The sequence below is a fragment of the Prosopis cineraria genome, unplaced genomic scaffold, assembly GCF_029017545.1.
Source record: "Prosopis cineraria cultivar Desert tree isolate PC_DT_omini unplaced genomic scaffold, ASM2901754v1 PC7, whole genome shotgun sequence".
NCBI lineage: Eukaryota > Viridiplantae > Streptophyta > Magnoliopsida > Fabales > Fabaceae > Prosopis > Prosopis cineraria.
In genome coordinates this window covers 2766367-2780362 of record NW_026555338.1, presented here as the reverse complement: position 1 = coordinate 2780362, position 13996 = coordinate 2766367, and positions in this window count along the sequence as shown.

The window sequence follows — 13996 nt, the reverse complement described above, 5'->3', positions numbered from 1 at the left end:
ATAAATATTTATATATTTATATGAAAATATCTAGGAGAGAAATTTAGAGAATAAATTGTAACCATAGGATCAATTTAATCTTTATCGTCCATTAAGGAGGTGGGAATTTTTTAAACTCAAGGGGAGGTTTATAAATACCTCACCCCTCCTCATTTGTAAACTATCTTGAATTATCAAAGCAATACTACTCTCACATTCCTTAAGCTCTCTCAACTATCCTTTGCCCTCAAGCTTTCCCTTTTCTCAACTTAGCCAAGTATTCTCCTTTTCTATGAGTTATGCTTACTTAGCAACTTCTAATAAAGATTGTCTAAGTGCCGTACAGGTTGAAAGACTAGCCCTGTGACACTAAGCTCACTTCTTCGGTGCCTTCCCTGTAGCTCCACTTGACTGCTCACCTAAAAATGATAAGAAATAACTTGTGAGATCAAAATATTAGTAACAGTTGGTTATTCTAACATATACCAACATACTTTTTGAAATCAGTTCGCAAACATATTCATAGATATACATATGCATTTCACAATCAATATACAAAATAAGAAATGTAATATTCACAATTACATAACAATTTCTAAATCAATATCAAATTAAAACAACAGTGATACATTTCTCAACCTCACTCTTATAGCTCTCAACTCTCTTATTACTGCTAGCTGGAGCCTAAACTGAGGTTATACCCGGCCAAAGGTACATTGCCATCAGAATAGGACTCCCCTCTTTAAAAAGGAAGTGCCCATCATCCCAAAATGTCAAAAACATTGGGAACTACAAGAAAAGGCCAACCACTACGCGCGTAGTGGAGGCAAACCTGTGGCATAAATATTCAATTATCAACCCCAAACAAACAATCATATTACTAGCCATCCCTATTACCTCTTTTTCACACATAAAACAAATATTACATTCCACAATAAGATAACACAAGTATTAATATATATTTATATGTGTATGTATATATATATATATATATATAATAAAAACCAGTATCTCAATATATGAAAGGATAATCCAATGTTACCTCTTTTTCAAGTTATAACTAATTAGACGTGTAGGAAACTTCTTAGCCATAATAATAGATTAATCTACGACATTGAATGATATAAATACCATTAGATATAAAATTTAATTAAATTTCTCAAATTTACAATTATATCCTTCCAATCTAAATCCCTCCGATAAAAATCCAAAATTAAATTAAATTAACTTATCTAAATCCTAAAAACATAATTTAATTAATATAGATATCCTATACATCAGAAATCACAAATTTTATAGCTAAAAACTTAATTTTAAATTCTCAAATCAGTTAATAGAACAAATCTAAACTAATAGAATTTAAGTACTAATTTATCTCTACTAATTAATAGTTTCTGTTGTTAAAAGTCAATACTTATTCTAAGTTTAAACTTTAGAATTTGCTTTACTCATCAACATTTTACTATCATTAGAAAACTCTGGATGAGTAGGAAAATATTTATAAAAGAAGTTTTGAGAATAGAAATAATTTTGAGTATGAAATCTTACCTCAAAATGCTTTCAAGCCCTTATCCTTCTCCTTTCCTTCTCCTTCTCTCTATCTCTCTCTCTTTCTCTCTTTCTCTCTTGTCTTGTATGTGAAAATGAGATAAGGGAGCAAAGATGATGAGATATATATATTGGCCTCAATTTCCACCGCCTCTTCTTCTTCTTTTTTTTTAACTTCAATATACTTCCTCATTAAGTCTTCTCTTTATTATATATATATATATATATATATTATCACTTATCATTATTATTTCCAATTCCTAAAAGCAACACTTAACATAAAATTATATCTAAGTGAAACTAAAATCTCCTAATTAATTTATTTATCTTTAAACATTCTTTCTATCATGTTTTTATTAATTCTAATTAAATCTAAAAATTAAATTAGAATCTTATAGATATTCTCTCCTATGATCCCATATATAACTTCCTTATATACTGAGATTTCATGAATAATTTTAAATTGGTATAATAATTTTGTGAACAAAAATTTAAATGAATTTCTTGCAAATTAAATTATATAAACATACAAATTATCAGCGAGGAAAGAAGACCTTGTTGAGCTTGACTCTAGTCCAACTTTATGAAATGATTTGAGAGGTGTAGGATAAGTGGGAGTCGAAAACGGTGAAAGTGAAATACCACTACTTTTAACGTTATTTTACTTATTCCGTGAATTGGAGGCGGGGCAACGCCCTTCTTTTTGGACCCAAGGCTCGCCCGGTGGGCCGATCCGGGCAGAAGACATTGTTAGGTGGGGAGTTTGGCTGGGGCGACATATCTGTTAAAAGATAACGCAAGTGTCCTAAGATGAGCTCAACGAGAATAGAAATCTCGTGTGGAACAAAAGGGTAAAAGCTTGTTTGATTCTAATTTCCAGTATGAATGCAAACTGTGAAAGCGTGGCTTATCGATCCTTTAGTCCTTTAGAATTTGAAGCTAGAGGTGTCAAAAAAGTTACCACAGGGATAACTGGCTTGTTGCAGCCAAGCGTTCATAGCGACATTGCTTTTTAATCCTTCGATGTCGGCTCTTCTTATCATTGTGAAGCAAAATTCACCAAGTGTTGGATTGTTCACCCACTAATAGGGAACGTGAGCTGGGTTTAGACCGTCATAAGACAGGTTAGTTTTACCCTACTGATGATAGTGTCGTAATAGTAATTCAACCTAGTACGAGAGGAACCGTTGATTCACACAATTGGTCATCGTGCTTGGTTGAAAAGCCAGTGGCACGAAGCTACCATGCATTGGATTATGACTGGACGCCTCTAAGTCAAAATCTGGGCTAGAATCAACACGTGCGCTCGCCGTCCGTTTGCCAAGCAGCAGTAGGGGCCCCGGCCCCCAAAGGCACATGTCGTTGGCGGCACCCTCGCGGCGGATGAGTCTCAAGGACGCCTTAAAAAATTTCCCATCGAGCGACGAGTAGAATCCTTTGTAGATGACTTAAATACGCGATTGGGTATTGTAAGTGGCAAAGTGGCCTTGCTACCACGATCCACTGAGATTCATCCCAAGTCGCTTCAATTCGTCACCCCACCTTCCGTGCCAAGAAATGGGCCGAAGGTTAGGGCATGCCCACGGCGCGCATCGGGCTAAGCCCCAGGGGAGATTGCTAAAGTTGTGGACAACCTCGGGCGAAGCCCATGGCATGTGACGAAGCATTGTGGCAAGCCTTGGCAAAAGCTCCGACGAGGATGGCGCAAGTGTTGACAACCTCGGTCAAAGGCCCGAGGCAAGTATTGGTGAGAGCTCTGCACAGTCCGAATAAAGGGTTGGCTGACCTCAGCCAATGCCTATGGCAAGTGATGCATCATTGTCTTAACTACCGACAAAGCTCTGGCACGGTCGGGGTAAGGGTTGGCAACCTCGGGCAAAGGACGTGGTAGGTGTTTTCTAAGGTTCGAACCTGCCACGGGCGAAGTCGGGACAAGCCCGGGGCAAGTCCTGGCAAGGAGGTGTAAGGTCTGGCACATCCTAACAGGCCCCTGGCAGGTCCCGGCACGTCCTAGTATGTCCCAGCCAGGCCGAGGCACATCCGGGCAAGTCCTAACACGTCTGGACTTGCCCGGGGCACGTCCCGACCTTCCCGGGGCACGTCTGGGCAAGTCTTGGGACATTCGGACCTGCCATGGGCACATTCAAGCACGTCCAGGGCAAGTCCTGACATGTCCAGACCTACCACGGGCATGTCCAGGGCAAGTCCTGGCATGTTCAGACTTGCCACGGGCAAGTCCTGGTAGTGCAAAAAGAGTCCTACCAGTACCAAAATAAAATATACTCATTACATTTGTGATTTTTTGATTTTATTAACTCAAAATCATCCCCCTTGACATGTTTGGAGGTCCGGCTGCTGGAGCCGCCGCCCGTGGTGGCCCGTGGAGGCCACACTCTTTGGAGCAATCAAAAAATTCTAGAAAATTCTGTGGGTGTCCAAAAATTATGAAACTTGGCAGAGTTTATCCTCATATCATGCCTAAGAAGCCTACAAAAAATCACATGAATTGGAGGTCTCTAGGTCCCCATTGTCACTTGAGCAAAAAGTATGTCTGTTCGTGCCAAAGTGGAAAAAGCCCATATTGCTCTTTAGAGGGGGCACCCAACCTCGGGGGGTCCCACCCTACTTTTTTATGGACCTCTAAGAACCACACTAGCACGCTCAGCGCTTAAGCGCTTTAGCGTGTTGCGTGTTTAAATATATAATAGAGGTCCGGGCAAACTTTAGCAAAACCCCGGGCAAGCGTGTGGCAAATGTTGGCATGGTCCGGGCAAAACGTGTGGCATGGTCTGAGCGAGCGTGTGGCATGGTCCGAGATAGAGTTAGAAGGTCCAGGAAAGCTCGAGCTTAACCCCGAGCAAGCGTTGGCAAGGTCCAGGCAAAGCCTGTGGCCTGTGTTGGTGAGGTACAAGCATGGGGTGAAAGGTTCGGGGAAGCTCGGGCTCAGCCCCGAGCAAGGGTGGAAGGTCCGAGGATCTCGAGCAAAGCCCTGGGCAACCGTTGGCAAGGTTCGGGCAAAGCCCATGGCCTGTGTTGGGAAGGTCGTCACAACTGTTGGCAAGCCCCAAACAAAGCCAGCGGCCAGTGTTGGCATGGTCCGGGCAAGTCTAGGTACGTCCGGGTGAGCGTGTGGCAAGGTTTAGGCAAGAGTTGTAAGGTCCAGGAAAGCTCGGGCTCAGCCCCGGGCAAACGTTGGCAAGGTTCAGGCAAGAGTTGTAAGGTCCGAAAAAGCTCGAGCTCAACCCCGGGTAAGCGTTGGCAAGGTCCGGGTAAGAGTTGTAAGGTCCGAGAAAGCTCAGGCTCAACCTCAGGCAAGCGTTGGCAAGGTCTGGGTAAGGCCCGTGGCTGGTGTTGGCATGGTACGGGCATGGGGTAGAAGGTCCGGGAAAGCTCGAGAATAACCCCGGGCAAGCATTTGGCAAGGTCCGAGCAAAGCCCGTGGGCGGTGTTGGCAAGGCACGGGCAAAGGTTGGAAGCTCCAAGAGAGCTCGGGCCAAACCCCGGGCAAGCATTGACAAGGTTTGGGTAAAGCCCGTGGCTTGTGTTGGTAAGGTCATCGCAACTGTTGGCAAGGTACGAGAAAAGCTAGGGAAAAACCTCGAGTAAGCGTGTGGCAAATGTTGGCATGGTTCGGGCAAGAAGGTGCAAGGTCCGGCACATCATGACAGGCCCCTAGCACGTCCAAGGCAAGTGCTAGCACGTCCGGACCTGCCACGGGCAAGTCTATGCACGTCCTGGTATGTCTAAGTCCGGGCATATTCGGGCCTGCCACGGGTAAGTCCCAGCACATCCAGGGCAAGTTCAGGCACGTCCCAGCACGTCCAGACCTGTCACGAGCAAGTCTTGGCACGTCCAGGGCAAGTTCAGGCACGTCTTGGTACATCACTAGCTCAGGCCTTCTTGTTCTACTCTCTTCATAATAATCATCTTCAGGTTGGCCAAATGCCTCCCTATCTAATCTTAGTTCTCCATGACTAGCCCCAACCTTCTCTATGTCTTGCTAGTCTCTTCGGGGTCTCTTCTTGAGGATCTTATCATGTTCATCAATCCTTTACTCAATTCTCCTCATCACAGATCTCAATTCGAGCAATATATTGTCATTGCCCATAGTAGGTCTCGGTTGCTCTCTAGCTTGTTTTGAGCCTTAACCCATCTCAACTTGTTGACTTGAAACTATATTCTCTTCTCGTACCAAGACTTCTCACTCTTGTTGTAACATCCCAAATTTTGATTTCTACGTTAACATTGATTAGGGATTAAGTTAGTGATTTAATGTAAGATTAGTATTCTGGATAATGTAGTGTTGAATTGACTCATAGGGATGTTATATGAATAGATATGAGTAAAAGAAAGAAGTTTTCAAGCACAGCGTGTGAGTGCAATAAGGATTTATCTCACCGTGCCACGCACAACAATAGAGAGTAGATGCGCTGCAATGTATGGTGTAGAAATCAGATTGCTCAAGAAATAAAAGGGAGGAATAAGAGAAAAGGGTTCAGATGTGGAGAAGGGGCTCACATCTACTAAGGCAAGCAAAATCAAGAGCAAGAGCAACATTTTTGACCTATTACTTAGTAGGTAAGTCTCCTACTGCCTTAGCCTCCGATTCTACCCTATTTTCTCTTAGTTTTAACTAGTGATAAATTGAATTCAAAAGTTTTAAGGAGTTGATTTCTTACCTTATAGTAATAAAAAAGTTCTCCAAAACTAAACTTGCACTTTGTGACTGGTTTGAGTCAGAACGATAAAGCTTTAAAGCTGTAAGCATGATTTGCCCTAATTTAGAGAGAGAGTAGTAAGAGAAATTTGGCTAGGTAAAGGTTAAAGCTAGTAATGAGGGGTAATCAGTTGTGATACACATGATCGAGTGTGAATTGTGGAATTAATAGTGAATAGGTGCTTAATTGTGATAATTGGCATTTTTGTGTCAGTAGTGAAATTGACTTTGGATGCCAATCTTGTATAGATTCTAGTGTATGATGCGTAAATAAGCAAAGAGAGATTCAAGTAAGGAAATTATGAGTAACCTTTTCTATCAGATAGAAGGGTTGAGGTGATCATATAATTTGTTATGTTTATTAACTATTACAACTATGTAGAAGTAATTTTATAAATGTGGTTTTGTTGATTTCTATGCATGATTTGATATTGTAAATGGTTTTAGCATGAACATTGATTTGTGAAATGAAATTTGAAAGGTTATTGGTCTTGATTGATATATATGTTATGTATAAAAGTGTATGTTATGGAAATATAGAAGAAAGCAGTGAAAATTGTGAAAAGAGCATGATTATAGAAGGTAGGAATTCACATAAGATATGTGGAGATGTGTATGTGTGTGTGGAGAAGTGAGTGAAAAATCCATATAGTTGGGTTGGCACCATGGGACATCCAATGAAGCATTATATGAGTTGTTACCATGAGTAATCCGGTACAGCATACTATAAGACTGTTATCATGGGACATCCAAGTAGTTTAGCAACTCTCTAATGCTCGTAAGGGTGCGGTTAGGAGTCAACGATGCCTCTATCACAAGTGTGTGAAGAGGGAAACCATAGTCTATAGGTAAGTTAGATTACCTTTGGCCGAGTGCTTCGACCACTGAAAGTGAGCTCGGATCAATGAGTGATTGATCCAATAGAGCCTATGGTTTTGTGTCAGGGAGCATTGGAGATTTAGTGGCTATATGATCATGCTAGTGTGCATTTATTTAGAAATTCTTTAAAAAGATGAAATTTCATCATACTTTGATATATATCTGATATTACATTAGTTTTGTTATTTTAGCACGGTTATCTATGGTAATAGACATTTAATGAACTATATTAATTATTGAGATATTTATCTCACTCGTGGTCATTCATATTTTTTAGGTTCTAGCATTAGTGGTTCAAAGGGGAAGGACATAGGCTGAGTTGACGTTACTCGCCTAAGCCTTTTTATAAGAATTAGTGTAATGAATCTATAAATTATTAGTTATGAACTTGTGTGTAAGTTGCCATAGGAATTAAGTACATGTGCATTATGTATGAATATTGTGTTTTGGTGATTTTGAACTCCCTAGCCCATTGTATATGTATGAATAGTGAATAAAAAGAATAGGCTAGTGGATAAATGTGAATATGTGTTAATATGAGATGTACTTGAAGTTTCTGTGAAAATTTGGCCTTGTATGATATTAGAAAAAAAAAAAAAAGAAATGAGATTTGGCCCAATGTGTGGATATGGCGTTTTATAGGCCAAATATGTGTATGCATGTTATATTACTTATATGATTGGTCAATCAAGTGTATATTGTCCATTTAGATATGGTCAAGGCTCAAAAAGTAGCTAATGACGTTTGGTTTCGAATTAAAATGCTCAAGTGGCAAATTTTGACTTTAAAAGGTCAAAATACACTTAGGTGTCCAACTTTTAGATGGGATATCAAATTGAAATGAAACTAGTGTCATTAGTTAGATCACGAAACAAGCTTCATGTGGACGCTAGAACCACCTCAATCGAATATCGGATGTGGAAATGGCATACATCTGAAATTCATAACAGAATTTGCATTTTGATAGAAAATTCAAGTGTGTGCACTGCAGTGCATGTATCCGCATGCCGCGGTGCACGGCATAAAACAGCAGCTGTGGTCTCTGTGCCACATGCCGTGGCGCATATGGCACAAGTCGTGGTGCGCTGCACCTATTTTAACTTAATTTTATTAAAATGCACATATTTTCTTGTTCTTTAATGCACTTATACCTTTTGCTTCCATTGTGTATAGGGTTTTGTAATTTGGGTAATTTATGAAATAATTTTCATAATTCTTTTCTTGGGATTCCAAAATTTTCAAATTAAATAATTTTGGATTGATTAGGAATATAAGTGGTAGAGCGTATGGTAATGTCAGTACGGGCATTACACTTGTCTTAATACATTTGCTGGAATGTTGCCGGCTGTATTTCTTGTTTGCACCATTCTCCACCCTTAAGGATGAAAGTTATCCCATAAAAGGAAAAGATTTAGCACTAGCTTAATAAAGGAAAACAACATGTGTATAATGTTAATTCTCAACTTTCTATATGTAATGCACAATTCACAAGAAAACTCCTCATACCAACCACAAACTAGTTCTTATAAGTAGAAAATCTGATACTAAGTTTGTAATATCCTCACCACAAATCACCATTTAGCACAACTATCAAGGTAATCATGGAACTAAGCCCATTATAGATTTCCAAGTTTTCATAATCCTTAATTGAACATTAAGTTTTCCAAATTTGCATGAAGAAGTGGTTTAAAACCATTTATGAAGTGATCCCACACTTTCACATTTAAATCTCTCCCTTAAATTCACAATAATAGTTCAAAACATGATTTCAAAGTAATATGGAAGCTTGAAAATTAAGTGGGACCCAAAACAATTAAGTACGAGTTCAAAACAATGAAAATTGTACAGAAAATGGGACATGCGTCGTGACGCATTGTACGCTATTTGATAGCAAATAGCTACTATCATTTGACGACAGTAGGAGCAAACTTCTAACGCATCCTGAATCTTCGTTCGATGTTCAATTAAGGTGATTTTAATGTCTACACAAAGCTTTCTCCTAGCTCTAGCTAATGACAAAAGTTTCACATTCAAATTCACTTTCTATAAAGATTTGGATACCAAAACCCATTTTATCACTTTTTCACATAAAACTCACATCAAAGGTGTCCCAACTCAAACACAAGTGTTAAAAGCCTACACTAACCATCCAAGCACACTCAGTAGACTCTAAAGGACCCGTGCAATACACTACACTCAATCAAAAACGCATATAACACAAAATCAGCACCTAACTCCAACTTTCTTAAAACATAAAAGGGAGGAAATTCTTGCACAAATCAATCATTTTCATTCCAAATCAAATAAAATACACCTATTCCTACTCGTACAAGTATTTTGGCTATATCTAAAGGTTTATAACCTAAACTCACTAACCTAAAGGCATAAAATACACAAGAGTGATACAACTAATGCAAGTAGTAAAAAAATATTCATGTGAATCTTAGTTGGAAAATTAACAAAGTTCATACATGTAAAACAACAAATTGAGGCATACAAAAAGGATTACTCTAGTATCCTATGCCTCAACATGTTTTGCCCGGTCCTAATTCGATGACTAAGGCTCTAAAAATATTGAGAATTGAGGTGTGAATACAACCACTCAGTAACCAAGTTTTAAATAATCTATACAATTGCATATCAATTAAAAACATATGCAAATGGGAAAAAACACACAATTACAACAAATACCATGAACTTAGCCATGGTTCACGATACTAACAACCATGTGACTGAGCCCAAAGGCATAAATATCCATATTAAATAGCAATGCATAACATGGGATCACAATAATACCAACCATGCATCCCTAACACATGCCAAACTATAATAATAATAACCATGTGGCCGGATTCTAAATGCATGATCAAATGCCAACCCTATACCCTCTTATTACTTCTGACATGAAATTGGAAGCTATTCCGTGACTATGTCCTTCATGGACTAACCCAACCTTCCACTTGTGAGGAGTTACTGGGTTATGGTTAACTTATTCACTTTTGTAACATGGTTTCCCCTAATATTAACAATCATAGGGTGTCATACCCTTAATCTAGCCTCCTTATAAATTGGTGGAGACTAGTTAGATTCAAGTCTCTTATAAAACAAGTAGGACAGTCTCGAATCAACTATGAGATAAGGGCTACCTTCCAATTCTAACTGTCAATGCCAAATTGAGTTCTTGATTCCAACAGTCACTACCAATGCCATGTGGATTTAACCATCTACTCTTTTCCCTGGGCAAACTCTCACCAATGATCATGTTATGCATAACTCACATGTTTATGCATTCAAATAGACCAATTCATGTCATATAAATTCATATACTCACACTCAATATACTCCATATACTCAACATGTCACACATTACAATTCTTTACTTTCATAATAACATGCCATAAGTCGATTCATAAATCATAAATAAGTGGTTGTGAATACATTGAGCAAAAAGACTTTGCATGTGGCTAGTCTAATGGTACAAGAACACAGGTTGATGGAATATTTCCTAGATTCACAACATGATAAGCCATTAAAGGCGTTAGTTAGTGCCTATTATATGGTGAGTAATAATGATTAATCACAACTTTGGTTACTAAAATAACAATTATCCTTCAGTAAATGACAACTTTATTTAGAGGAATTAATATAGTAACTTACACTAGTGCTTCCTCAGTTTTTGTTTCTCTACTGCCATTTCCTTTACAACCTATATATACATGATTGCTTCCAACACTATACTTAAATAGGGTAGCAATTCCCCAATGATCAACAAGGTATATAAGGGTCATTTCATCAAATTTCATGGTGTATTTCATGTCACTCAAATTAGTGTCAATGCTAAAATAAGATGATATCATTATTCTGAATTCTTCAAATGTCATCCCTTCTCTTATCATTTTTACTCTCATACTCCTCCTATCATATTGTATTTTACCTTCAATATTTTTTTACAAATTGTCCCCCTAAATGGAAATAACAAAATAGTTCATTTTCAAAACTAGAAGCAAAAGAAGCCATTTCTCATGCCACCCTAAAACAATAAAATAACCATTCGTCAATATGTCTATTTCCCAAATATCATGATCATATATCTATTATGTTTTATCCAACAACAACTATTTTTCTTATATTTACAACTTTGTATTAGTTATTCATAACTTTGATTTATGTATTTACAATACAATTGCAAATGATATATCATTTATCATGAGTCAGCATCCATACCCATGTTATTCAACCTTACGCATCAAAAGAAAATGAAGACCTCAATTATTTATATACATTAACCCACATCAACTTTAACTCTCACATATGGGAGAAGAAATTTTCAAGTAGGAGAAGAAATTTACCCACGTATAGCAAAAGAAATTTCCATTACCCCAATGCGAGCATACAGAGAAAGAATGGTTACTTATATATACTAATGTAAAATAGCTCTAAAAAAATTACCCACGTACAACAGCTCAAAAAAAATTAAGACAAAGAAGGAAGAGGAGGAGCAAAAATGCATGCCAAGTACTTTGCATTGAGGCTTGAGATTTTTGTTTTAATTAAGGGTAATTTGGTCATTTTCTTAATTTTCTAATAACAAAAAAATTTCACGAGACTTCAGGAAAATTATACCATTTCGTAGGATTAATATATTATTTAGATAATTTAAAGAGATTTTACTATTATTTTTCCAAAATTATTTAAAAGACATAATCTAATTATATAAATTATGATTTCTAAAAATTATGTAATTAGTTCTAAAGTTATATAATATTCAAACAAAAATATAAAAGTTTTTAATTTCATTTTTTACAAGAAAAAAATTCAAAGATTTTAATCTTCAAAGATTAATATATTTAATTGATCAGACTATGAAAGTTTGATTAAATAAAACAAATTATAGGGACATAATATAAAATTTATAAAAGTTACAAGGGCCTATAAATTTATTTTTCTAATTAATATATTTTATAAAATTTTATATGAAATATTAAATGTAAGTAATCATTTATTGATTAAATATGGAATGAAATATCACGTAAAAATACATATATTGATGCAGACTTAAAGCGGGATCACAAGAGACTCAGGCTTTGCTTGCCCATCTTTTAATTAAAAGAATTGATTGTACTGGAGAAGAAAAGAACGCAAGAACATACAATGTTGCCTATTTTGGCTGCGAGGTTATTTATTTTGGGAGAAAAAGAAAGTCCAACATATCGATTGAGCTGTCACATCAAATATGTTCATCCTTGCCTGCTTTAAAGTAATCAAACAAAATTAAATTTAATATTATTTATTATTAAAGACTTGTTTATGTGACTTTTAAAAACATATTCAAACTGCATTTAAAATATATTTATGACAAATTTAATAAATAATTAAATTTTTTAAATGTGTTTTTATCATACATAAATTAAAACCCAAACATATATTACATGTATTTAGTAATATTTTGACTAAATAAAATGTTTATAGAAATTTCATAGCGATTTCCCCCAAAAAAGAAAACAAAACAAAAATATTATGATTCTACCTTTGAATCTAAAAATTAAAGTAAAATTAAATTTACAATCCTTCCATTTTCTTTATAAATTATTTTTATGAACCTCATCAATATTAATATAAAAAATAAGAAATAAAAGTATGTAAAATTTTAAATATATCCCTATATAATAAATAAAAAAGTGATGTCATGTTTTTTTTCAGTAGAGCAAGCTCATACAGCGCTAACAGTCTAGGCAGGATCTGACTGTAGGCGGCATCCCAGCAGGTCACCTTATTCTAGATAAGACCAATACCAAATTGCTTCGATACTGATGGAATCCATAATAGGATGACATGTTGAGAGACCACAAAAAAGTGCTAGAGTGCAGATCAAGTGCCAAAAGACCTTCTAACTCAAGTCAATGACAGACGATCTGGTCAGAATAGGGAGACTACCCACCTTTGCATGCTTTCATGTTCACTAGTGCAGCCAACGCAGCTGCCCTACGTTAACCACACTAATCAACAATTCACCATACAAAACAAAGGCCATCTTCACTTGCATAGAATCACGGCAGAAAGACTACTCACGTGAAGTATGTGTTGTACCTTCAGTTCATTACAACACAGACCCCTGCTCTACCTAACACTCTAGTCATGCTAGTGGAAGGCATATGCAAGTTCCTTGAGGATACATAGTAGATGCCCTTTCGGACTACTACTAGGTACCCCAGGCAACGAAGCCTTGGAGAAGTGGTCAGACCACACTCCCTGCATCATGAGTGACAGGAAGAAGATTGAACTTGGACTTATCACCTAGAGACCTTCCAAAGTCTCCTGCCAGAGTGGCTAACAACAAACTGCCTAGTTTCCCCGACAATAGAGCAATAGCACTCACTCGCCTTGGTGGCTAGCATCGAGGGCTGCCAGTGGGTGGCACTGATCGCAGTGACTAACCAGCATAGCCTACCTAGTACTTCTAAGAAGACGATTTCTTATTTCCCAAACTGAACATACCAAAAGGTGAACAGAATGAGTTAACAAACCAACCAAAAGGTTAGAAGAAGAATGAGCTAGAGTAAGAAGAAAGCAGAAAACATTGATAACACAATAGGGATGATAGCAGATATTTTTTAAATATTACTTAAAAAATCAGAATATAATTTATATATGAGATTAAATAAATTTTTTAAAATGTAATTTATAAATAAAGTTGAAGAGAGTATATAAAATGATTGATGTGTTTTTTTAAGGAGAATGATAATTAAGGATCTTCTAAGAACATCAATCCCAATTACAAATCGTAAAATTTTGAAATCTCAGTTAAGGACTATGGTCCTTAATTATGATAAAAAAAATGTAATTTGTGAGGTGGGATTCACTAATTTGACTTGA